The sequence below is a fragment of the Pleurodeles waltl genome, chromosome 2_1 (assembly GCF_031143425.1).
Source record: "Pleurodeles waltl isolate 20211129_DDA chromosome 2_1, aPleWal1.hap1.20221129, whole genome shotgun sequence".
Taxonomy (NCBI): domain Eukaryota; kingdom Metazoa; phylum Chordata; class Amphibia; order Caudata; family Salamandridae; genus Pleurodeles; species Pleurodeles waltl.
The window spans coordinates 727,402,873-727,430,008 of NC_090438.1; the positions used below are offsets into that span (position 1 = coordinate 727,402,873).

Here is a 27,136-nt window from a genome sequence, read left to right on the forward strand (position 1 = left end):
GCATCCCAGAAATCGGGAAGACATCCGAAAGTGCTGGAACGACCTACGGGGGAAGGTGCGGTCGATGGTGTCAAGACACAACATCGCTGTGCAGAAGACTGGCGGCGGACCCCCACTCCACCCGAATTCACAGCATGGGAGCAAGAGGTCTTTAACATCCTGCATCCTGAGGGCCTCGCTGGAGTAGGCGGAGGAATGGACTCTGGTAAGTCTAATCTCAACTACTTCATCCCCCCCAACCACCAGCATGCCAACCCACACCCCCACCCTCACCCCCAACCCCCCAGCACACATCCTCCCTGCCAATGTCTCACCAGCACAACCCACCCAATCCAACACCAACCCCTGAATGCCAACACAAACCATGGACACCCATCACCTAAGCATGAGCACTGCACATACCCATCCCCCCCCACAAACCACCCTCACAACTCCTCCCACAAGGGAATGCCAGCACTGGGGGACAAGGGCACCCACAAATCGCACGCCATGGCACACACAGTAGCAATAACCATACTCTTTTACCCCTGCAGGGCCCGAATGCCAACACACCGGCCAGGAGGGTCCAGAATTGTCCATCCCACCCCCAGAACAGGCCCCCAGTGATGACAGCAGCTCTGTCGACCCAGAACCTGATGACCAGCCCGGACCATCGGGGACCTCTGGACAGTCGATTACCCTCAGGCAGCCACAGGCCACAGCAGACCTACCCCCCTCTGGAAACACCAGCACAGCACCCACCCAGCAGCCCCATGCCTCTGTCTCCAGGACAGGTCAAGCAGCGGTGTGTCTACCAGTACAGGGCACCCAGGGTAACCCACCACCCCAACAACAACAGGGACCTGGGGGCAGTGGTAGTGGGCACACCGTCCAGGGGACAGAGGCCCAGGAACAAAGGGGCACTGGGAGGGCTTCTGTGCGACAGAGGGAGGACAGGGCTAGGGAACCCACTGTCCAAGAGGCCCTCACCACCATCATGGGAGCGTACCACCACTCCCAAGAGACGATGGCGACAGTCCTGGCCAGGTTCCAGGAGATCCAGCTTCTGCAGGAGCAACAGTATATGGGGTTCCGGGAACTGCGCAGCATCAGTTCCACAATGGGTACAATGGTGGTGGCACTCAACCAGATTGTCACCACTTTGCGTGACCATGGGGCCCCCAAAGGGCCCCTGCCACTAGCATGGAGGAAGAACAGCCCACCACCTCCGCCGGCGCTAGTGGTCAGGATGCCCCGACACAACAGCAACAGCCCACCTGGACCCCACCCCCTGCAGAACAAGAACCACCCGCAAGAAAGGCCTGAGATCTAGGAAGAAGACAGAGTAGGATGTCAAGACCCCCGCCATGCACGGATCCCCCCGGATGTCATCCCATTGTCCCACTTGTTCACCCTGTCCAACCTTGAACTGCCCCTGCTCCACCTTCCACAGGCATATGGACAATGCACCTGTACGAACGAGAGTGTGGACTCTGCCATGGACATGCCTCCACCATCACCCATCACCCTTTTTGAACTACAGGGAGTGCAGAATTATTAGGCAAATGAGTATTTTGACCACATCATCCTCTTTTTGCATGTTGTCTTACTCCAAGCTGTATAGGCTCGAAAGCCTACTACCAATTAAGCATATTAGGTGATGTGCATCTCTGTAATGAGAAGGGGTGTGGTCTAATGACATCAACACCCTATATCAGGTGTGCATAATTATTAGGCAACTTCCTTTCCTTTGGCAAAATGGGTCAAAAGAAGGACTTGACAGGCTCAGAAAAGTCAAAAATAGTGAGATATCTTGCAGAGGGATGCAGCACTCTTAAAATTGCAAAGCTTCTGAAGCGTGATCATCGAACAATCAAGTGTTTCATTCAAAATAGTCAACAGGGTCGCAAGAAGCGTGTGGAAAAACCAAGGCGCAAAATAACTGCCCATGAACTGAGAAAAGTCAAGCGTGCAGCTGCCACGATGCCACTTGCCACCAGTTTGGCCATATTTCAGAGCTGCAACATCACTGGAGTGCCCAAAAGCACAAGGTGTGCAATACTCAGAGACATGGCCAAGGTAAGAAAGGCTGAAAGACGACCACCACTGAACAAGACACACAAGCTGAAACGTCAAGACTGGGCCAAGAAATATCTCAAGACTGATTTTTCTAAGGTTTTATGGACTGATGAAATGAGAGTGAGTCTTGATGGGCCAGATGGATGGGCCCGTGGCTGGAATGGTAAAGGGCAGAGAGCTCCAGTCCGACTCAGACGCCAGCAAGGTGGAGGTGGAGTACTGGTTTGGGCTGGTATCATCAAAGATGAGCTTGTGGGGCCTTTTCGGGTTGAGGATGGAGTCAAGCTCAACTCCCAGTCCTACTGCCAGTTCCTGGAAGACACCTTCTTCAAGCAGTGGTACAGGAAGAAGTCTGCATCCTTCAAGAAAAACATGATTTTCATGCAGGACAATGCTCCATCACACGCGTCCAAGTACTCCACAGCGTGGCTGGCAAGAAAGGGTATAAAAGAAGGCAATCTAATGACATGGCCTCCTTGTTCACCTGATCTGAACCCCATTGAGAACCTGTGGTCCATCATCAAATGTGAGATTTACAAGGAGGGAAAACAGTACACCTCTCTGAACAGTGTCTGGGAGGCTGTGGTTGCTGCTGCACGCAATGTTGATGGTGAACAGATCAAAACACTGACAGAATCCATGGATGGCAGGCTTTTGAGTGTCCTTGCAAAGAAAGGTGGCTATATTGGTCACTGATTTGTTTTTGTTTTGTTTTTGAATGTCAGAAATGTATATTTGTGAATGTTGAGATGTTATATTGGTTTCACTGGTAATAATAAATAATTGAAATGGGTATATATTTTTTTTTGTTAAGTTGCCTAATAATTATGCACAGTAATAGTCACCTGCACACACAGATATCCCCCTAACATAGCTAAAACTAAAAACAAACTACAAACTACTTCCAAAAATATTCAGCTTTGATACTAATGAGTTTTTTGGGTTCATTGAGAACATGGTTGTTGTTCAATAATAAAATTAATCCTCAAAAATACTACTTGCCTAATAATTCTGCACTCCCTGTATACACCTATTTTTCAACTTCAATAAACACAATTATTGCACAAAAACCATCAGGAGTCTGCTATCTATTTTTTCTAATCCAAATGTATTCGATATAACCAACCAAAAATTTCTAATTACATTGTGATGACAACATACCAGTGTCACACAGCGGTAGTCCATGGGGAAATAAACCAGAGGGCACTCCGTGGGGACCAGATCACTGAAATTGGAAGGGAAATACACAACTAAGTTACCATACATTGGGGTGAAAGGTCAGACAGTAGAGAGCCAGTACTGTTACAGATATAATACAATGCAGGAGTAGATTCTTACCTGTATGTTACTGGAAATACTGCAGTATCACTCTGTCCCTGTTGTCTGTGTCGTCCTCTTCGTCTTCCTCCTCTTCACTCTCCGCAGGCTTCACAGCGGCCTCAACACCACCATCTGGACCATCCTCCTGCAGGAAAGGCACCTGGCGTCGCAAAGCCAGGTTGTGAAGCATGCAGCAGGCCACGATGATATGACACACCTTCTTTGGTGAGTACATTAGGGATCCACCTGTCATATGCAGGCACCTAAACCTGGCCTTCAGGAGGCCGAAGGTCCGCTCGATCACCCTCCTAGTACACCCATGGGCCTCATTGTACCGTTCCTCTGCCCTGGTCCTGGGATTCCTCACTGGGGTCAATAGCCAAGGCAGGTTGGGGTAACCAGAGTCACCAATTAGCCACACACGGTGTCTCTGTAGCTGTTCCATCACATAAGGGATGCTGCTATTTCGCATGACGTACGCGTCATGCACTGACCCTGGGAACTTGGCATTTAAATGGGAGATGTACTGGTCAGCCAAACAGACCACCTGGACATTCATCGAATGATAATTTATTTGGTTCCTGTACACCTGTTCATTGTCTTTTGGGGGGGACCAAAGCCACATGGGTACCATCAATGGCACCAATGATATTGGGAATGTGTCCAAGGGCATAGAAATCACCCTTCACTGTAGGCAAGTCACCCACCTCAGGGAAAACGATGTAGCTCTGCATGTATTTCATCAGGGCAGACAACACTCTGGACAACACCTTTGAAAACATAGGCTGAGACATCCCAGATGAAATGGCCACTGTAGTTTGAAATGATCCACTGGCAAAAAAATACAGTACTGACAGCACCTGCACTAGAGGCGGAATCCCTGTGGGTTGGCAGATGGGTGACATCAGGTCTGGCTCCAGCTGGGCACACAGTTCCTGTATAGTGGCACGGTTGAGTCTGTAAGTGAGTATGACGTGTCGTTCTTCCATTGTCGACAGGTCCACCAGCGGTCTGTACACGGGAACATTCCTCTGTCTCCTCGCAAGTCCCAGCGGACGGTGCCTAGGAAGGACAACATGGAGCACTGAGTCAAGCAACCCACAGGTAAGTGCCCACAGCATGCACATAACACGAATCTCTCGGGATTGAATGGCTAGTATGATTGTCGGTGCAAGGCCTAGCCATGTGTGACACAGTAGGAATTAAGCCATGTGGGCCCTTGAAATGGCGGCTGCCTGACCTGTGAAGTGTGACAATGTGAAGTGAGGTCATTGCGCTGGCGTGGCGGTAGGCGGGCACAGTCCGCGGCGCAAAGCCGCATTGGACAACATTGAACCCTATGGGTTTCAGGAGCCAATGGCGGTGAGCGCTGGCGGTCGAAGTACGCACCGCAGCGGTACGCACCGCCGCGGCCGTAACCGCCATTTTCTCTATGCTTAATCACACGAGACCTGAGCATCCACAGGAGAGGACCTATACTGCAAGTGCTGCTGTGACCTCGGTCTGGAAGTGACAATGGCTGCTGCGACTGGGGAAAGGGCCCCCGCCTTCAGTTCCGAAGAGTTGGAGAAGCTCGTGGACGGGGTCCTCCCCCAGTATGCGCTACTCTACGGCCCTCCAGACCAACAGGTGAGTACACGGGGGGCAATGCATAGTGGGCTAAGCCTGTGATGAGTGGGGAGGATGTACGATGGAGGGGAGGGCAGCGAATGACGAATGCATGGCACGACAGATGAGAGCATGTGCCACATGGCAAGTTTGGGGAGGGGGGGCCACTCACATCGAGCATGCAGAAAAGTGATGATGTTTCTCTTCCCCCGTGTACATGTCACATAGGTCAGCGCCCATCAGAAGATCGGCATTTGGCGTGCCATCGCCAAGGACGTCCGGGCCCTGGGGGTCCACAACAGACAGGGCACCCACTGCCGCAAGAGGTGGGAGGACATCTGCCGCGGGAGCAGGAAGACCGCCGAGGCTCTGCTGGGGATGGCCTCCCAACCTAGGAGGGGTGCCAGTCGTACCTTGACCCCCCTGATGTCCCGGATCCTGGCGGTGGCCTACCCCGATTTAGATGGGCGGTTGAGGACATCACAGCAGACACAAGGGGGTGAGTACCAGCACATTCAGATATTTTGCGTGCAGTGGAGGTGCCTGGGTGGGGGAGGGCTGTGGGTATCCCTAGGCCAGGGCGATTTCTGTAGGATAGGCCCGTCCGTGAGGTATGGTCCTGTGCCCCCGCCCCCCACCTCTGTAGGGTGCCTAGTAACGCGATTCATGGACCTGTGTATTCTGTGTGGGCAGTTGTCGCCCATAGGCTTGTAGGGCATGTCCCAGTGAATGAGCAGTGTACCCCAAGTGCGCAGCGTAGTGCAGGGGGCTTCTGTGTCTGTCCTCTCCGCCAACGGTGTCCCCAATGCATGCACTCAACTTGTCTTTATGTTTTCCACCCCCCCCCCTCATTTTCTTTGTTCTTCTGTGAATGTGTGCATTAGCATCATCAGGCGGCGGAGAAGTGGCATCGGCGCAAGAGGGAGCTGCATCTCACATGGCCCCGGAGGGCCATGCAACGGACTCCGACATGACCAGTGAGACGGAGGGCGAGGGGGGCTCCACCACGGGGACCCGTGCAGACGTCAGTGACACCGACACCGACACGTCCTCGGATGGGAGCTCCCTTGCGGTGGCGGCAACATCCGTGCCCACCGATCTTACAGGTACAGCCGCCACCCAGCGCACCAGCTCCGCCCTCCCAGCTGCCACTCGGCCTTCGGCCCGTGCCCGCACGGCCAGGAAGCCGGCCATCTCCTTCGCCCCAGGCACCTCAGGCCCTGCCCCAGTCACCCCTGCTGCCCTCAGTGAGGAGGTCATTGACCTCCTGAGGACCATCATTGTTGGGCAGTCTACCCTTTTGAATGCCATCCAGGGTGTGGAGAGGGAGGTGCATGAAAGCAATGCATACCTGGAGGGCCTTCATTCGGGTGAGGCTGCCCAGCAGCGATCGTTCAACGCTCTGGCCTCAGCACTGACGGCAGCGATTGTCGCTGTCTCCAGCCTCCCTCTTCTAACTCCCTCCACCCAGTCCCACTCCCCTGTTCCTCTGCCTATCCCATCCACACCTACAGACCAGCCTGCACACACCTCAAAACCCAAGGGAAGCTCATCCAGACATAAGCACGACAGAACACACAAGCATTCACCCAAGCAACCTACAGATGCAGACATGCCAACAGTCACTACCTCCTCTGTGTCCCCCACCTCCTCGTCTCCCTCCTCCCTCCCTGTGACGTCTCCACTCACACCTGCAAGCACACCACCATCAGCCATTACACCCATCACCAGCACACCCTCCAGACCAGTCCGCACACGTGCAGTCACCACCCCCACTACCATTTACACGTCCCCTGTGTCCTCTCCCAGTGTGTCTGTCACCCCCGCTTCCAAACCACACAAACGCAGGCAGGCACCCAACCAACAGCCATCCACCTCACGTCAGCCTCCAGCCCAAGCACCTGCACCCAAAGACAGCACACTTGACTCTCCTACAACCACATCCTCTTCCTCCACTCCCATACCCACTCCAGCTTCCCTTCCTATGGCTCCCAAAAATATTTTCCTCTCTAAACTGGACCTCTTTTCCTCACCTGACCCACCCCCTCCATCCCGTAAGAGTTCCACAAACACCTCAGCCACCACCAGCCCAGCAACTCCCAAGAACGTCGTGCCTGGTTTTTGGAGTCCACCCTTTCCTTGGGCTGGGACATCGTCCAGCAGCAAAGGCACAGCCAGCCCCCCCCCCTGGGAAGAGGAGCAAAAAACTGAAGGGCAGGCACGACAGGCCTGATACGCCTGCCCCCAAGGAGGGTAGCCTTGCACCGTCACCTGCCACATCGGGTAAGGGAGCCAAGGGCCACGGACAGTCTGCCAAGGAGGGCAAGGACAGCAAAGAGCAAAAGGCAGGGAGCAGCCGACCTGGCCATGAGGGCCCCACCAGCCCCATTCCGGGGGTATCGGAGGAGACCCAGGGCCCCAGGACTCCATCACAGGAGGGCCCCGCAACAGAAAGGTCCAATGCTGACTGAGCGGCAAGTATTGGCCAGGTGTGGTTCACTCGAAACACAAGACAGGCACCGCTGAACAGGGCCCCGCCGTGAGAAGCACCGCTGAACAGGGCCCTGCCGTGAGAAGCACCGCTGAACAGGGGCCGGCCTGTCAAGCACCGCTCCGCTGGGCCCTTCCTGTCAAGCACCGCTCCGCTGGGCACCGCCGTTTCAAGCACCGCTCCGCTGGGCCCTTCCTGTCAAGCACCGCTCCGCTGGGCCCTTCCTGTCAAGCACCGCTCCGCTGGGCACCGCCGTCTCAAGCACCGCTCCGCTCCGCTGGGCCCTTCCTGTCAAGCACCGCTCCGCGGGGCACCGCCGTCTCAAGCACCGCTCCGCTGGGCCCTTCCTGTCAAGCACCGCTCCGCTGGGCCCTTCCTGTCAAGCACAGCTCCGCTGGGCACCGCCGTCTCAAGCACCGCTGGCCCATTGGCAGTCCCGGTTCTGTGTCGGGCAGGGCTTCACGAGGCACTCTGCCCACCATGCCTCCTCCATGACCAGTGGACTCTGTAATCCACCTGATGGACTGTGGCTTTGCACTCCCCAGGATGTAACAGTGGGCAAGCCACCCACTGTAAGGACTTGTGAAACTGTGACTTTGCACTCCCCAGGATGGCACAGTGGGCAAGCCACCCACTGTAGAGACTTGTGAAACTGTGACTTTGCACTCCCCAGGATGGCACAGTAGGCAAGTCACCCACTGTAGAGACTTGTGAGACTGTGGCTTTGCACTCCCCAGGATGGCACAGTGGGCATGGAGGCCCTTCGTGGATCTGGCGTCGTGGACTCATGTGGCTGAGGTGCCCCCCCTTCCCTTCCCCCTGAGGTGCCTGTTTTTTATTTTTGTGATGCCCCAGCAGTGTTCTCTCCAATGGACTCGATCTTGTGTGTGGGCTTTGCCCATGTGTTGCTGCACATTGGCCCACGGACATTTGGACTTTGAAAAACTGTGCCGGACTTTTGCTACTTGTATGGATATAGTTCTAGATGTGTAATAATTCTTTATATATTGCTAAGATCACTATACTTTATTGTTGCAATAATATAGTGTAAGGAAATGCCTCCTTGGCATGGTTGCCCCCTGACTTTTTGCCTTTGCTGATGCTATGTTTACAATTGAAAGTGTGCTGAGGCCTGCTAACCAGGCCCCAGCACCAGTGTTCTTTCCCTAACCTGTACTTTTGTATCCACAATTGGCAGACCCTGGCATCCAGATAAGTCCCTTGTAACTGGTACTTCTAGTACCAAGGGCCCTGATGCCAAGGAAGGTCTCTAAGGGCTGCAGCATGTCTTATGCCACCCTGGAGACCCCTCACTCAGCACAGACACCCTGGTTGCCAGCTTGTGTGTGCTAGTGAGGACAAAACGAGTAAGTCGACATGGCACTCCCCTCAGGGTGCCATGCCAGCCTCTCACTGCCTATGCAGTATAGGTAAGACACCCCTCTAGCAGGCCTTACAGCCCTAAGGCAGGGTGCACTATACCATAGGTGAGGGTACCAGTGCATGAGCATGGTACCCCTACAGTGTCTAAATAAAACCTTAGACATTGTAAGTGCAGGGTAGCCATAAGAGTATATGGTCTGGGAGTCTGTCAAACACGAACTCCACAGCACCATAATGGCTACACTGAAAACTGGGAAGTTTGGTATCAAACTTCTCAGCACAATAAATGCACACTGATGCCAGTGTACATTTTATTGTAAAATACACCACAGAGGGCACCTTAGAGGTGCCCCCTGAAACTTAACCGACTATCTGTGTAGGCTGACTAGTTTTAGCAGCCTGCCACAAACCGAGACATGTTGCTGGCCCCATGGGGAGAGTGCCTTTGTCACTCTGAGGCCAGTAACAAAGCCTGCACTGGGTGGAGATGCTAACACCTCTCCCAGGCAGGAATTGTCACACCTGGCGGTGAGCCTCAAAGGCTCACCTCCTTTGTGCCAACCCAGCAGGACACTCCAGCTAGTGGAGTTGCCCGCCCCCTCCGGCCCGGCCCCCACTTTTGGCGGCAAGGCCGGAGAAAATAATGAGAATAACAAGGAGGAGTCACTGGCCAGTCAGGACAGCCCCTAAGGTGTCCTGAGCTGAGGTGACTCTAACTTTTAGAAATCCTCCATCTTGCAGATGGAGGATTCCCCCAATAGGGTTAGGATTGTGACCCCCTCCCCTTGGGAGGAGGCACAAAGAGGGTGTACCCACCCTCAGGGCTAGTAGCCATTGGCTACTAACCCCCCAGACCTAAACCCGCCCTTAAATTTAGTATTTAAGGGCTACCCTGAACCCTAGAAAATTAGATTCCTGCAACTACAAGAAGAAGGACTGCCTAGCTGAAAACCCCTGCAGAGGAAGACCAGAAGACGACAACTGCCTTGGCTCCAGAAACTCACCGGCCTGTCTCCTGCCTTCCAAAGATCCTGCTCCAGCGACGCCTTCCAAAGGGACCAGCGACCTCGACATCCTCTGAGGACTGCCCCGGCTTCGAAAAGACAAGAAACTCCCGAGGACAGCGGACCTGCTCCAAGAAAAGCTGCAACTTTGTTTCCAGCAGCTTTAAAGAACACTGCAAGCTCCCCGCAAGAAGCGTGAGACTTGCAACACTGCACCCGACGACCCCGACTCGGCTGGTGGCGATCCAACACCTCAGGAGGGACCCCAGGACTACTCTAAGACTGTGAGTACAAAAACCTGTCCCCCCTGAGCCCCCACAGCGCCGCCTGCAGAGGGAATCCCGAGGCTTCCCCTGACCGCGACTCTTTGAACCTAAAGTCCCGACGCCTGGGAGAGACCCTGCACCCGCAGCCCCCAGGACCTGAAGGACCGGACTTTCACTGGAGAAGTGACCCCCAGGAGTCCCTCTCCCTTGCCCAAGTGGAGGTTTCCCCGAGGAATCCCCCCCTTGCCTGCCTGCAGCGCTGAAGAGATCCCGAGATCTCTCATAGACTAACATTGCGAACCCGACGCCTGTTCCTACACTGCACCCGGCCGCCCCCGCGCTGCTGAGGGTGAAATTTCTGTGTGGACTTGTGTCCCCCCCGGTGCCCTACAAAACCCCCCTGGTCTGCCCTCCGAAGGCGCGGGTACTTACCTGCAAGCAGACCGGAACCGGGGCACCCCCTTCTCTCCATTCTAGCCTATGTGTTTTGGGCACCACTTTGAACTCTGCACCTGACCGGCCCTGAGCTGCTGGTGTGGTGACTTTGGGGTTGCTCTGAACCCCCAACGGTGGGCTACCTTGGACCAAGAACTAAGCCCTGTAAGTGTCTTACTTACCTGGTTAACCTAACAAATACTTACCTCCCCTAGGAACTGTGAAAATTGCACTAAGTGTCCACTTTTAAAACAGCTATTTGCGAATAACTTGAAAAGTATACATGCAATTTTGATGATTTGAAGTTCCTAAGGTACTTACCTGCAATACCTTTCGAATGAGATATTACATGTAGAATTTGAACCTGGGGTTCCTAAAATAAACTAAGAAAAGATATTTTTCTATATAAAAACCTATTGGCTGGATTTGTCTCTGAGTGTGTGTACCTCATTTATTGTCTATGTGTATGTACAACAAATGCTTAACACTACTCCTTGGATAAGCCTACTGCTCGACCACACTACCACAAAATAGAGCATTAGTATTATCTCTTTTTACCACTATTTTACCTCTAAGGGGAACCCTTGGACTCTGTGCATGCTATTCCTTACTTTGAAATAGCACATACAGAGCCAACTTCCTACATTGGTGGATCAGCGGTGGGGTACAAGACTTTGCATTTGCTGGACTACTCAGCCAATACCTGATCACACGACAAATTCCAAAATTGTCATTAGAAATTGATTTTTGCAATTTGAAAAGTTTTCTAAATTCTTAAAAGACCTGCTAGGGCCTTGTGTTAGATCCTGTTTAGCATTTCTTTTAGAGTTTAAAAGTTTGTAAAAGTTTGAATTAGATTCTAGAACCAGTTGTAGATTCTTAAAAAGTATTCCAACTTTTAGAAGCAAAATGTCTAGCACAGATGTGACTGTGGTGGAACTCGACACCACACCTTACCTCCATCTTAAGATGAGGGAGCTAAGGTCACTCTGTAAAATAAAGAAAATAACAATGGGCCCCAAACCTACCAAAATACAGCTCCAGGAGCTTTTGGCAGAGTTTGAAAAGGCCAACCCCTCTGAGGGTGGCAACTCAGAGGAAGAGGATAGTGACTTGGAGGACAATTCCCCCCTACCAGTCCTATCTAGGGAGAACAGGGTCCCTCAAACCCTGACTCCTAAAATAATAGTCAGAGATGCTGGTTCCCTCACAGGAGAGACCAACACCTCTGAAATCACTGAGGATAGCCCCAGTGAAGAGGACATCCAGTTAGCCAGGATGGCCAAAAGATTGGCTTTGGAAAGACAGATCCTAGCCATAGAGAGGGAAAGACAAGAGATGGGCCTAGGACCCATCAATGGTGGCAGCAACATAAATAGGGTCAGAGATTCTCCTGACATGTTGAAAATCCCTAAAGGGATTGTAACTAAATATGAAGATGGTGATGACATCACCAAATGGTTCACAGCTTTTGAGAGGGCTTGTGTAACCAGAAAAGTGAACAGATCTCACTGGGGTGCTCTCCTTTGGGAAATGTTCACAGGAAAGTGTAGGGATAGACTCCTCACACTCTCTGGACAAGATGCAGAATCTTATGACCTCATGAAGGGTACCCTGATTGAGGGCTTTGGATTCTCCACTGAGGAGTATAGGATTAGATTCAGGGGGGCTCAAAAATCCTCGAGCCAGACCTGGGTTGACTTTGTAGACTACTCAGTGAAAACACTAGATGGTTGGATTCAAGGCAGTGGTGTAAGTAATTATGATGGGCTGTACAATTTATTTGTGAAAGAACACCTGTTAAGTAATTGTTTCAATGATAAACTGCATCAGCATCTGGTAGACCTAGGACCAATTTCTCCTCAAGAATTGGGAAAGAAGGCGGACCATTGGGTCAAGACAAGGGTGTCCAAGACTTCAACAGGGGGTGACCAAAAGAAAGGGGTCACAAAGACTCCCCAGGGGAAGGGTGATGAGACAACCAAAACTAAAAATAGTAAAGAGTCTTCTACAGGCCCCCAAAAACCTGCACAGGAGGGTGGGCCCAGAGCCTCTTCACAAAACAATGGGTACAAGGGTAAAAACTTTGATCCCAAAAAGGCCTGGTGTCATAGCTGTAAACAGCATGGACACCAAACTGGAGACAAGGCCTGTCCCAAGAAAGGTTCCACTCCAAACTCCCATCCAGGTAACACTGGTATGGCTAGTCTCCAAGTGGGATCAACAGTGTGCCCAGAGCAAATCAGGGTCCACACTGAAGCTACTCTAGTTTCTGAGGGTGGGGTGGATTTAGCCACACTAGCTGTCTGGCCGCCTAACATGCAAAAATACAGACAGCAACTCTTAATTAATGGGACTAGAATAGAGGGCCTGAGGGATACAGGTGCCAGTGTCACCATGGTGACAGAGAAACTGGTTTCCCCTGGCCAATACCTGACTGGAAAAACTTACACAGTCACCAACGCTGACAATCAGAGAAAAGTACATCCCATGGCAATGGTTACTTTAGAATGGGGAGGGGTCAATGGCCTGAAACAGGTGGTGGTCTCCTCAAATATCCCAGTGGACTGTCTGCTTGGAAATGACCTGGAGTCCTCAGCATGGGCTGAGGTAGAACTAAAAACCCATGCAGCAATGCTGGGTATCCCTGAACTGGTGTGTGTGAAAACAAGAGCACAATGCAAGGCACAGGGTGAAAAAGTAGAGCTGGAGTCTGGAAAAATGGCCCAGCCTACCAAGAGAACAGGAAAGTCAGTTGGGAAACCAACTGCAACACAGCAAAAGAAAGGGAACCTCTCTTCTCAGGAAGAAGTTCTGCCCTCTGAGGGAACTGAGCCTTTGGAGCTTGAACCTTATCAGGTTGAGCTCTTGGGCCCAGGGGGACCCTCAAGGGAGGAGCTGTGTAAGGGACAAGAAACCTGTCCCTCTCTTGAAGGCCTTAGGCAGCAAGCTGCTGAAGAGTCCAAAGGCAAGAAAAATGGAACACATAGGGTCTATTGGGAAGATGGACTCCTGTACACTGAGGCCAGAGACCCCAAACCTGGTGCCACTAGGAGAGTGGTAGTGCCTCAGCTGTTCAGGAAGTTCATCCTAACATTGGCCCATGACATTCCCCTTGCTGGACATTTGGGACAAACCAAGACGTGGGAGAGGTTAGTCAACCACTTCTACTGGCCCAATATGTCCAACATGGTTAAGGAGTTTTGCCTCTCCTGCCCCACCTGTCAAGCCAGTGGTAAGACAGGTGGGCATCCAAAGGCCCCCCTCATTCCACTTCCAGTGGTGGGGGTTCCCTTTGAAAGAGTGGGTGTGGACATAGTTGGTCCACTAGAACCTCCCACAGCCTCAGGAAATATGTATATCCTGGTAGTAGTGGATCATGCTACCAGGTATCCTGAAGCTATTCCCCTTAGGTCGACTACTGCCCCTGCAGTAGCCAAGGCCCTCATTGGTATCTTTACCAGAGTGGGTTTCCCTAAGGAGGTGGTGTCTGACAGAGGTACCAACTTCATGTCAGCATACCTAAAGCACATGTGGAATGAGTGTGGAGTGACTTATAAATTCACTACACCATACCATCCACAAACTAATGGCTTGGTTGAGAGATTCAACAAGACATTAAAAGGCATGATCATGGGGCTCCCTGAAAAACTCAAAAGGAGATGGGATGTCCTCTTGCCATGCCTGCTTTTCGCTTACAGAGAGGTGCCACAGAAGGGAGTAGGATTCTCACCCTTTGAACTTCTGTTTGGTCATCCTGTAAGGGGACCACTTGCCCTTGTTAAAGAAGGCTGGGAGAGACCTCTCCATGAGCCAAAACAAGACATAGTGGACTATGTACTTGGCCTTCGCTCTAGAATGGCAGAGTACATGGAAAAGGCAACCAAAAACCTTGAGGCCAGCCAACAGCTCCAGAAGTTTTGGTATGACCAAAAGGCTGCACTGGTTGAGTTCCAACCAGGGCAGAAAGTCTGGGTTCTGGAGCCTGTGGCTCCCAGGGCACTCCAGGACAAATGGAGTGGCCCTTACCCAGTACTAGAGAGGAAGAGTCAGGTCACCTACTTGGTGGACCTGGGCACAAGCAGGAGCCCCAAGAGGGTGATCCATGTAAACCGCCTTAAGCTCTTCCACGACAGGGCTGATGTCAATCTGTTGATGGTAACAGATGAGGATCAGGAGGCAGAGAGTGAACCTCTCCCTGATCTTCTGTCATCAGACCCAAAAGATGGCACAGTAGATGGAGTGATCTACTCAGACACCCTCTCTGGCCAACAGCAAGCTGATTGTAGGAGAGTCCTACAACAGTTTCCTGAACTCTTCTCCTTAACCCCTGGTCAGACACACCTGTGTACCCATGATGTGGACACAGGAGACAGCATGCCTGTCAAGAACAAAATCTTTAGACAATCTGACCATGTTAAGGAAAGCATCAAGGTGGAAGTCCACAAGATGCTGGAATTGGGGGTAATTGAGCGCTGTGACAGCCCCTGGGCTAGCCCAGTGGTCTTAGTCCCCAAACCTCACACCAAAGATGGAAAGAAAGAGATGAGGTTTTGTGTGGACTACAGAGGGCTCAATTCTGTCACCAAGACAGATGCCCATCCAATTCCAAGAGCTGATGAGCTCATTGATAAATTAGGTGCTGCCAAATTTCTCAGTACCTTTGACTTGACAGCAGGGTACTGGCAAATAAAAATGGCACCTGGAGCAAAAGAAAAGACAGCATTCTCCACACCTGATGGGCATTATCAGTTTACTGTTATGCCCTTTGGTTTAAAGAATGCCCCTGCCACCTTCCAAAGGTTGGTGAATCAAGTCCTTGCTGGCTTGGAGTCCTTTAGCACAGCTTATCTTGATGATATCGCTGTCTTTAGCTCCACCTGGCAGGATCACCTGGTCCACCTGAGGAAGGTTTTGAAGGCTCTGCAATCTGCAGGCCTCTCTATCAAGGCATCCAAATGCCAGATAGGGCAGGGAACTGTGGTTTACCTGGGCCACCTTGTAGGTGGAGGCCAAGTTCAGCCACTCCAACCCAAGATCCAGACTATTCTGGACTGGGTAGCTCCAAAAACCCAGACTCAAGTCAGGGCATTCCTTGGCTTGACTGGGTATTACAGGAGGTTTGTGAAGGGATATGGATCCATTGTGACAGCCCTCACTGAACTCACCTCCAAGAAAATGCCCAAGAAAGTAAACTGGACTGTGGAATGCCAACAGGCCTTTGACACCCTGAAACAGGCAATGTGCTCAGCACCAGTTCTAAAAGCTCCAGATTATTCTAAGCAGTTCATTGTGCAGACTGATGCCTCTGAACATGGGATAGGGGCAGTTTTGTCCCAAACAAATGATGATGGCCTTGACCAGCCTGTTGCTTTCATTAGCAGGAGGTTACTCCCCAGGAAGCAGCGTTGGAGTGCCATTGAGAGGGAGGCCTTTGCTGTGGTTTGGTCCCTGAAGAAGCTGAGACCATACCTCTTTGGGACTCACTTCCTAGTTCAAACTGACCACAGACCTCTCAAATGGCTGATGCAAATGAAAGGTGAAAATCCTAAACTGTTGAGGTGGTCCATCTCCCTACAGGGAATGGACTTTATAGTGGAACACAGACCTGGGACTGCCCATGCCAATGCAGATGGCCTTTCCAGGTTCTTCCACTTAGAAAATGAAGACTCTCTTGGGAAAGGTTAGTCTCATCCTCTTTCGTTTGGGGGGGGGGTTGTGTAAGGAAATGCCTCCTTGGCATGGTTGCCCCCTGACTTTTTGCCTTTGCTGATGCTATGTTTACAATTGAAAGTGTGCTGAGGCCTGCTAACCAGGCCCCAGCACCAGTGTTCTTTCCCTAACCTGTACTTTTGTATCCACAATTGGCAGACCCTGGCATCCAGATAAGTCCCTTGTAACTGGTACTTCTAGTACCAAGGGCCCTGATGCCAAGGAAGGTCTCTAAGGGCTGCAGCATGTCTTATGCCACCCTGGAGACCCCTCACTCAGCACAGACACCCTGGTTGCCAGCTTGTGTGTGCTAGTGAGGACAAAACGAGTAAGTCGACATGGCACTCCCCTCAGGGTGCCATGCCAGCCTCTCACTGCCTATGCAGTATAGGTAAGACACCCCTCTAGCAGGCCTTACAGCCCTAAGGCAGGGTGCACTATACCATAGGTGAGGGTACCAGTGCATGAGCATGGTACCCCTACAGTGTCTAAATAAAACCTTAGACATTGTAAGTGCAGGGTAGCTATAAGAGTATATGGTCTGGGAGTCTGTCAAACACGAACTCCACAGCACCATAATGGCTACACTGAAAACTGGGAAGTTTGGTATCAAACTTCTCAGCACAATAAATGCACACTGATGCCAGTGTACATTTTATTGTAAAATACACCACAGAGGGCACCTTAGAGGTGCCCCCTGAAACTTAACCGACTATCTGTGTAGGCTGACTAGTTTTAGCAGCCTGCCACAAACCGAGACATGTTGCTGGCCCCATGGGGAGAGTGCCTTTGTCACTCTGAGGCCAGTAACAAAGCCTGCACTGGGTGGAGATGCTAACACCTCTCCCAGGCAGGAATTGTCACACCTGGCGGTGAGCCTCAAAGGCTCACCTCCTTTGTGCCAACCCAGCAGGACACTCCAGCTAGTGGAGTTGCCCGCCCCCTCCGGCCCGGCCCCCACTTTTGGCGGCAAGGCCGGAGAAAATAATGAGAATAACAAGGAGGAGTCACTGGCCAGTCAGGACAGCCCCTAAGGTGTCCTGAGCTGAGGTGACTCTAACTTTTAGAAATCCTCCATCTTGCAGATGGAGGATTCCCCCAATAGGGTTAGGATTGTGACCCCCTCCCCTTGGGAGGAGGCACAAAGAGGGTGTACCCACCCTCAGGGCTAGTAGCCATTGGCTACTAACCCCCCAGACCTAAACCCGCCCTTAAATTTAGTATTTAAGGGCTACCCTGAACCCTAGAAAATTAGATTCCTGCAACTACAAGAAGAAGGACTGCCTAGCTGAAAACCCCTGCAGAGGAAGACCAGAAGACGACAACTGCCTTGGCTCCAGAAACTCACCGGCCTGTCTCCTGCCTTCCAAAGATCCTGCTCCAGCGACGCCTTCCAAAGGGACCAGCGACCTCGACATCCTCTGAGGACTGCCCCGGCTTCGAAAAGACAAGAAACTCCCGAGGACAGCGGACCTGCTCCAAGAAAAGCTGCAACTTTGTTTCCAGCAGCTTTAAAGAACCCTGCAAGCTCCCCGCAAGAAGCGTGAGACTTGCAACACTGCACCCGACGACCCCGACTCGGTTGGTGGCGATCCAACACCTCAGGAGGGACCCCAGGACTACTCTAAGACTGTGAGTACAAAAACCTGTCCCCCCTGAGCCCCCACAGCGCCGCCTGCAGAGGGAATCCCGAGGCTTCCCCTGACCGCGACTCTTTGAACCTAAAGTCCCGACGCCTGGGAGAGACCCTGCACCCGCAGCCCCCAGGACCTGAAGGACCGGACTTTCACTGGAGAAGTGACCCCCAGGAGTCCCTCTCCCTTGCCCAAGTGGAGGTTTCCCCGAGGAATCCCCCCCTTGCCTGCCTGCAGCGCTGAAGAGATCCCGAGATCTCTCATAGACTAACATTGCGAACCCGACGCCTGTTCCTACACTGCACCCGGCCGCCCCCGCGCTGCTGAGGGTGAAATTTCTGTGTGGACTTGTGTCCCCCCCGGTGCCCTACAAAACCCCCCTGGTCTGCCCTCCGAAGGCGCGGGTACTTACCTGCAAGCAGACCGGAACCGGGGCACCCCCTTCTCTCCATTCTAGCCTATGTGTTTTGGGCACCACTTTGAACTCTGCACCTGACCGGCCCTGAGCTGCTGGTGTGGTGACTTTGGGGTTGCTCTGAACCCCCAACGGTGGGCTACCTTGGACCAAGAACTAAGCCCTGTAAGTGTCTTACTTACCTGGTTAACCTAACAAATACTTACCTCCCCTAGGAACTGTGAAAATTGCACTAAGTGTCCACTTTTAAAACAGCTATTTGCGAATAACTTGAAAAGTATACATGCAATTTTGATGATTTGAAGTTCCTAAAGTACTTACCTGCAATACCTTTCGAATGAGATATTACATGTAGAATTTGAACCTGGGGTTCCTAAAATAAACTAAGAAAAGATATTTTTCTATATAAAAACCTATTGGCTGGATTTGTCTCTGAGTGTGTGTACCTCATTTATTGTCTATGTGTATGTACAACAAATGCTTAACACTACTCCTTGGATAAGCCTACTGCTCGACCACACTACCACAAAATAGAGCATTAGTATTATCTCTTTTTACCACTATTTTACCTCTAAGGGGAACCCTTGGACTCTGTGCATGCTATTCCTTACTTTGAAATAGCACATACAGAGCCAACTTCCTACATATAGTTCTACTTTTACAATCATTGGCTTTTGTCTTTGCTTTTTTTTGGGGGGGTTTTGGGGTGTCACTCTGACTTTTTAATCTGCATTGGTGTGTAGGTATTTCGGTGGGGGTGAGGGTGGGGGTGGGTGTGTCGCGTATGTGTGTGCCCGTAACCTTTCCTCCTCCCCCCTCCCCCTTCCCCTGTGTCGTAGGTGCAGTACTCACCGTTGTCGTCTGCGGCGAGGTTCGTGATCCTGGAAGAAGAGCAGGAAGGCAATGGCTGGGAGGATGTGGAGTTCCGGTTCCATGCTGTCCCGATTCCGCGTGGAGTGTGTCGAGGTAAGCGTTTTCCATTGGAAATGGCTGTTTCCGCCGTGTTTTTATCGGCGGGGCTCCCGCCCCGGAAAAGGTGGCGGATTGGTGAGTCGTGATAGGGTGGGCGGTACATTGTCTGCCGCCTGCCTGTTGGCGGTGACCGCCGCGCTGTTTGTTTGTGCCGCCGTGGCGGTCGGAGTGTTAATGCGGCGGCCTGTGTTGGCGGTTCCCGCCAGGGTCAGAATACAATTTTTTTGACCGCCAGCCTGTTGGAGGGTTGGCCGTCGCTTTAACACTGACCGCCAGGGTCAGAATGACCCCCTAAGAGTCTAGGCTGTTTTGCAACCCAAAACACACAGTTCCGGAGACAAGTTTCAACTGATCTGAGAAAGGAGAGTTGGTTCAGAAGTCTGTGAAATATGTCAAGCAACAAAATTATGCACTAATACAGAATTGGAGAACTGATCAAACTTGTACACAAGGTAAACCCCCTGGTTTGCTCTAAACTCCAATCTAGATTTTATTACAAGACCGGAGGCTAATATTATGCAGTCTTTTCTTGCTTTAATTTCAACAGCAGCCAAGAATAAAAACGACATTTCCCAATCAAGTAAAACTACAAAGTGACATCACAATAGGAATATCCAATAGGACGTCAAATACAGCTATTAATATCTTAACTGCAAACAAGTCCTCTTTCCTTGCTGCTCGCAGTCAAGATAAGTATTACTATTCTCCTTTTAAACAATTTTTTTACATATACATCTATTGCATTTGTTTACTGCTTATACGTGTTTTGCTTATCGCTCTAACTGTATTTCAGCTCTGTTCACGCTCCCGCGCTGCTTCTATTCAGGTTCTGCGCGTCTACCAATGGTAATTTTTCACCGTTGTAGACGCATGCAGCCAGCGCTTTACTTTTCCCTCGTGTGTGCCAGCTGGCGCTTCACTCTGCTTCAGTTTTTGCTGTTTCCTCATACGCGCTCAACCCGCTTTGTTTTCCCGTATTGTCCGAGGCAGGAAACCTCTCCCTGAGGGCAGCTCCACTGGGAGGGGTTTTTCCTTCTGGGTACGGCCTCCTTTACTCGCGTAGGCCTTTTTATTTGACTTTTTCCTCACGCCCACCCCTGTAGCCACTCCCTGCCTTCACAAGCGGATTGTTAAACCCCTTATTTGCCTGAACAAATTAGCTACTCCAGGTTTTCAGTTTATAGCTTTGTTTTTTCTGCCTGTTTATATATAAGTATTTTCTTTTTTCAGTATGTCTGAAGAAGAAGATTCCCAATTTTTTAAGGAAACTTTAAAGTCCTTTAGTAAGGAATCTGTTCAACAGGCAGTTTCTGTCTCCATGTTGGACATATCCAAAAATTTAGAAGCCTCTTTTTTCCAAGATTATTTCTGCTACTGATATGCCTTCTATAAAAGGTAAGAAATGTGCGGCCACCCTTCCTGGGCCTTCGAAAGGTGTTTCTGCTTCTCCCACCCGAGAGGTTTCTAAATCGGGAACCCCTTCCTCCCCTCTCCACATTACCCACTTGAGAGACACTGATGATGATGATGATGATGACTCTCCTAGTCATACAGACGACATGGATGGATCTTCGGATCCATATCTTTATGGGCCTCCGGGGAAAAGGCGTAGAATTTTTCCTATTGACGGTGGTGCCGCTCACCCTATGTCTCAGATCTTGGTAGATCACTCTGGTGAACCCATGTTCGATCCTTCCTTCATGGTTCATCCAAACTCTAAGAAATGGTATCCTGCTGACCATGTGGCAGACTATGTCTCTTTTTATTTACGCCACTCTCTAGACAAGGTTACCAGGAATAAACTCAAATCTGAGTGTCCCCGTCCCTCTTTACCCGACAATGTCACTGCTACCCCTGTGACTGACCCAAATATGCTCATGTCTTTTACCAAATTTGGGAAAGACCCTAAGAAAGGTGTGGATAGAGCCTTGTCGGGTTGCCAGGATAAACTTTTGGATTTGGTGGGTCCTCTCACCAGGATTTGCGATTTGGCTGAGGAGGCCAAAATAGGCAAATCTTCAATAGACCCTGTGGCTCTTTCTAACTGGGCGCAATGTGCCATTTGTATGCTTGGGAATGCGAACACCCAATTGTCTATTGAAGGGAGGAAGAGTCTCCTTCTAAAGATCAATCCTAAACTGGCATCTTTGGCCTCTAAAGATGAAGGCCCTTCGGCTAAAGGTTTGTTATTTGGAGACTCCGTCATAAAGGAACTGGGCAAGTACGTCTTCACCTTCACCACCCTGGACAAGGTTAATCTTTCTATTAAAAATATATTTTCGTCATAGGTTTTTGCCAGGGCCGGCAAAGGCAGGAGTCGCTTTGCCGGCCGCTCCCTCAGAGGTCAATATACCAATTGAGACTCCTACAACCAGCAAAATCAGCTTGATACCTACACAGGATACAAGCTACGCTTCTACTCCCGCCACTCAAGAGGTTATCGAAACAGGGGTTATGTCAACAAAGGAGAGCAGATTTCCAGTAAGTGTTTCCAATTCTGCCATTCCTCCAGTAAGAGGCAGACTGGCTTTGTTTCTATATTCATTGTTGTTTCTCACGTCAAATCCGTGGATAATTCAATCCATTCAAAGTTACCCCTTAGAGTTTTACCAACCCCCAAAGTCAGCCCCTTTTTCCTCTTCCCCTTGTTTTTTCTCAAGAGCAAAACCAACTTCTCCACAACGAAGTCCAGTCCCTTCTCACCAAACAAGCCATAGAACCAGTTCAGTTCGACTCTTCGGGTTTTATCAGTACCATTTCCCTGGTCCAAAAGAAAAACCAGAAGTTTCAACTAGTTCTGAACCTCAAAAAGTTCAACAATTTTGTGGTCTATCGACATTTCAAGATGGAGACTATCCTCCACCTCAGGGATAATTTACTACGAAACAACTGGTTGCTCAGATTAGACCTTCAAGATGCTTACCTCTTGGTACCTATTCATCCCTCACACGAAAATTTCTTCAATTTCAATGGCAAAATTCTTTCTACCTATTCAAGGTTCTTCCTTTCGGGCTCTCTTCGGCCCCTTGGTGTTCCAGTCTGTGTTCCTCATTTCCCCAACCTCCTCTTAGATCCCCAAGGTCGACAACACCACTTGGTTCTCGACAACTCCTTGTTTCTTATTGCTTGGAGGATTTCGGGTCGTCCTGGAGAACCTCAGGAATTTCGGAGGATGCTCTCAAACTCATCCAACAGTCCAGGGCCCCTGGTACCTCCAAGGCATACCAATCTGCATGGGCCATTTGGTGCAGCTGGTGTATGGACAGGAATTCAGATCCCTTTTCAGCTGATGTAGTGCTGGTTGTGAACTTCCTTGCTTCCTTGGCCTCCCAGTGGTAAGGCCTATCACACTATCAACACTTACAGATCTGCCATCTCTGCTGAACATCATAGAGTCAACGGCAGACTGATTGGTGAACATCCTCTCATCTGTCAACTTTTAAAGGGCGTAAGAGGTGTTTTTCCTCCATCTCTTAAATATAATGTAATGTGGGATGTTAATTTAGTATTAAGATTTTTTACGGCCTGGCCGGATAATGATTTCCTCTCTCTTAAGCAGCTTTCCGCAAAGGTGACTATGCTTCTACGTCTGATTTCCCTTAAACAAGTTTCAGATGTTAAAGCTTTCGATGTTACCTCCTTTTTCTTCTCTCCTCTTGGTGTTTCTTTTCAGGTTTGAAGACGTACTAAAACTAACTTGGCATCTGTCCATTACCCATTTTTTTCCCCTCTCAACCCAAATTGTGTGTTGGAAATTGTCTAAAGAACTATGTGACTCGTACTGCAGATTTGAGATCATCCTCTGCCTCCCAATTACTTATTTCTTTTCAGAAACCCCATAAACCTGTTTCCTCACCTACCCTAGCTCGTTGGGTCAAATGGATCAGGTCTTAAGCTGGGATCAATGTGGAATCCTTAGGGGGCCATTCTGTCAGAGGGGCCATGGCCTCTCGACCTTTCTAGGCCGGATCCTCTTTACAGGATATTTTCAAGTCTGCAGAATTGTCTAATGAAAGCACATTTAGAACTTTTTACTGTAAACCGATTTCTCATGTTTCAGACTCTGTTATTGCTATGCTTTGAATATGCATAATATGAGCCTCCGGTCTTGTAATAAAATTGAGATTTTCCTAGCCTTGGTGTCTGAAAGCCTAGATTTTATTAAAGACACGGAGGCGAGTATTATCACGCCACTGGATTAACCCTTCCATATTCGTTTATTTCAGTTCCAACTCCCTCTTCCGGTGTTGGCTCTTCCTAATCAACATGATGTCCTTCCATCAAGACAAGATTCTTTCTTCAATGGCTCCCCTTCCTGGGCTCCTGTCTACGCTCGCCAGCTTCAGGACTGCTTTATTGACATTCTTATGCTGATATCTATTTTTTATGTGATTTTGTTGGTAACTTCTCCTCTTTAGTTCTCGCATCAAAAAAAGAGGACTTGTTGTTCGCAGTTAAGATATTTATAGCTGTATTCGACGTCCTATTGGATATTCCCATTGTGATGTCACTTTGTAGTTTTACTTTATTGGGAAATTTAGTCTTTCTTCTTGGCTGCTGTTGAAATTAAAGCAAGAAAAGACTGCATAATACTCGCCTCTGTGCCTTTAATAAAATCTAGCCTTTCAGACACCAAGGCTAGGAAAATCTCAATTACCAAATGTTTACATGCACCAGCCTCCGAGAACCTCTACTTTTGCTGGTCACTTATCACTTTAGAGGTATTTTCACATTGGGGCCAAACCACTTGTAAAAGTAAAATATACATTTTGAGCCGTTATCTAAAGCTATAGATCAAAATTTGGCGTATTAATTTTACGAATATTTACATTATATTGTTTTTACTGTAAATAAATACAGAAAATAAGCGTTTTTGGAGTAGCAATGAGCATTTTGGGATAACCATGAGCATTTTGAGTTACTGCATGGAGGTTGACAAGGTGCTCACACACACAATAGAGAATTCTCTTTTTACTCCCTTGTCCTCATGTAAAACAAGCACTTTGATGCTGCTGGTGCTTAGAGACAAATAAGAAACAAGTCTATTTGATAACAGGCTTCTTCTCCCAACACTGAGTTGCTATAGGCTTCTCGCTTGAATCCCAATGTGGTGCCTGCAGCCAACTATGTTGCGCAATATAGAATTTCGGGGTCACACAAGTGAAATTATACGTAATTATTCCTCTTGAATGAGGGTGCCACAGACAATGCATAAATGAAATGGGAACGCGTTTAAGGTTGTGGTGCATGTGGGTTGTATATGGACAGTTTGTAGCATCCAAGGTGTGATCTTTAAGGACAGATTGCACTTGAAAGTATGAATGCAACCTAGACACTGGTGTGCCTTGTACCCTGCCCTTCATGCACAGTTCTTAATTGAAGAGAGAGAGAAAGCAAAAAAGAGAGAGATAAAAGAGGATGTTGTTTTGATTAAAGAAACCACAATACTCTGATAACCACTCATATGTTGCCTGCTTGTAAATTCCTCATGTGGCTGTTATGCTGCAACACTCCTATGAGTGAGATGAAAGACAATGGTGATGGCTGTCTGATTTGCGCACAGGATAAGATCAAGGGGATTTTTGCTGAATAATACACTATTCTCTATGCACAACACCACAACTAAACCACGTCAGTGAGTTTCTTTGGGATATTAGCCTCTCTCCATTAACTAGTATCCAGTGAAATGCACTGGAGGTGCCAATTGCAGCAAAACAGATCAAAGCTGTCATCAACATACTAGACTTTATTAAAATTCAACCCCACGCTCTGATGGATTCTCAAAAAGGCCTGATATGGGTGGAGGGTTTTCAATCATATGCCCGAAGGGAAGACCGACTCACCAATCCATGAAGGATGCAGTAGTGGTGTCGGTCCCTAAATCTGATAAGGACCTGCTTGATAGGTCCTCATATCATTCCCTCTTAACTATAAAGTTCTTAGGAAGCAGTTGGCCTCTATAACCAAAATTATTCTGGCAGCCCCAATCCATCCAGACCTAAAAGGTTATGTTAGAAATTGGGCCTCTAGCTGTCAGGCAGTTTACATCCTGTGCAAGTAGGAACCCTCACTCTAGTCAGGGTAAGGGAGATACACAGCTCAGATAACTCCCGTTCACCCCCTTGGTAGCTTGGCACAAGCAGTAAGGCTTATCTCAGAGGAAATGTGGAAAGAATTTGCACAAACACATACAGTAACACCACCACAAAAGGACTCCACACCAGTTTAGAAAAATAGCTTATATTTATTTAAATCAAACAAGACCAAAACGGCAAAAATCCAACATACGCAAAAAGAGATTTCAAATCTTAAAGTAAAAAGAGAGTCTTAATCCATAAGAATCAATGGATGTGTTGTTTTAGCACAAGGTACCTGGTACTTGCACAGGTGAGTGTGTGTCGGAAAAGCAAGCAATGCGTCGGTTCCTTGCTTGCAAGTGAGGCAGTGCATTGATTCTTTCTCTGCCGGCTAAGCAATGCGTCAATTCTTTCCTTGCAGGGAAGGGATGCACAGATTTCCAGACAAGCAGCCTCGGGTCCATGCAGTGATGTTGAAGATTCTGATGCCCAGGGATGATGCGTGGAAACTCTGGACGCATGGCAATGATGAATCCATGCTGAGCTGGCGATGCATCGATTTTACCGGCGATGCGACAATTGTTCCAGCCGCAGTGCAGGCCCTGTGGCAATTTTTCTGCCACTCGGCTCCGGTGCGTGGATTTTCAGTCAGGTTCTGACAACTTCTCCTTCCAAGGACCTAGGGACCGGATGCAGTACTACTTGGCAAGTCAGGGGTCTCAGCAAGAGAGCCCAGATGCTGGCAGTTGAAGTCTTTGATGTCCCTGAGACTTCTTAACAAGAGGCAGGCTCAGTCGAAGCCCTTGGAGAATCTTCACAAGCAGGATACACAGCAAAGTCCAGTCTTTGTCCTCTCTAAGACTGGAGGAGCAACTGCAGGCCAACTCAGCAAAGCACACACAGCAAAAAGGGCACCACTCCTCCTCACAGATCTTCAGCTCTTCTCCTTGGCAGAGGTTCCTCTTGATCCAGGAGTGTTTTAAAAGTCTGGGGTTTTGGGACCACTACTTATACTCATTCCTGCCTCTGAAGTAGGCAAACTTCAAAGGAAAGTCTTTGTAATGCATAAGACACTGCCTCTTCCTTGCCCTGCCCGAGCCACAATCTAGAGAGTTGGAGACTGTATTGTGAGGGGTCAGGCACAGTCCTTCCAAGTGCAGGTGTCAGCTCCTCTCTCCCACTCTAGCCCAGTAAGACTCCTCAGGTCCCTTTGTGTCACTGTCTATAGCGTGAATTCACAAACAGCCCAACTGTCAATGTGACCCAGACAGGGATTCACAGCCAAGTAGAGGCGCAGAATGCCACTTTCTTACGGTGGCATTTTCAAACAGACAATCAAAAAAACAACTTTCCCAAAAGGTGTGCTTTTAAATTGCGAGTTCAGAGACACCAAACTCCAAATCGCCATCTGCTCCCAATGGGAAAATTACACGTAAAAGGTATTTAGAGACAATTCCTATGTTAACCTATGGGAGAGATAGGCCTTGCAGTAGTGAAAACCGAATCTGGCAGTATTTCACTCTCAGGACATGTAAAACACACCAGTACATTTCCTTCCTTTTAAATCCACTGCACCCTGCCCATGGGGCTACCTAGGGCCTACCCTAGGGGTGATGTACATGTAGTAAAAGGGATGGTTTGGTTCGGGCACACTTGCTAGGTCAAACTGGCTGTTCAAACCTGTACACACACACATTGCAGTGGCAGGTCTGGGACATGTTTACAGGGCTACTCATGTAGGTGACACTATCAGTACTGCAG

General features: G+C 49.6%; 1 protein-coding gene across 1 annotated transcript in view; it reads right to left on the reverse strand.

The window, feature by feature from the left end:
• The window catches only part of RIOK1 (RIO kinase 1), a 297,153-nt gene that overhangs the window by 242,042 nt on the left and 27,975 nt on the right, over positions 1 to 27,136 (reverse strand). The gene's annotated exons all lie outside the window — the stretch shown is intronic.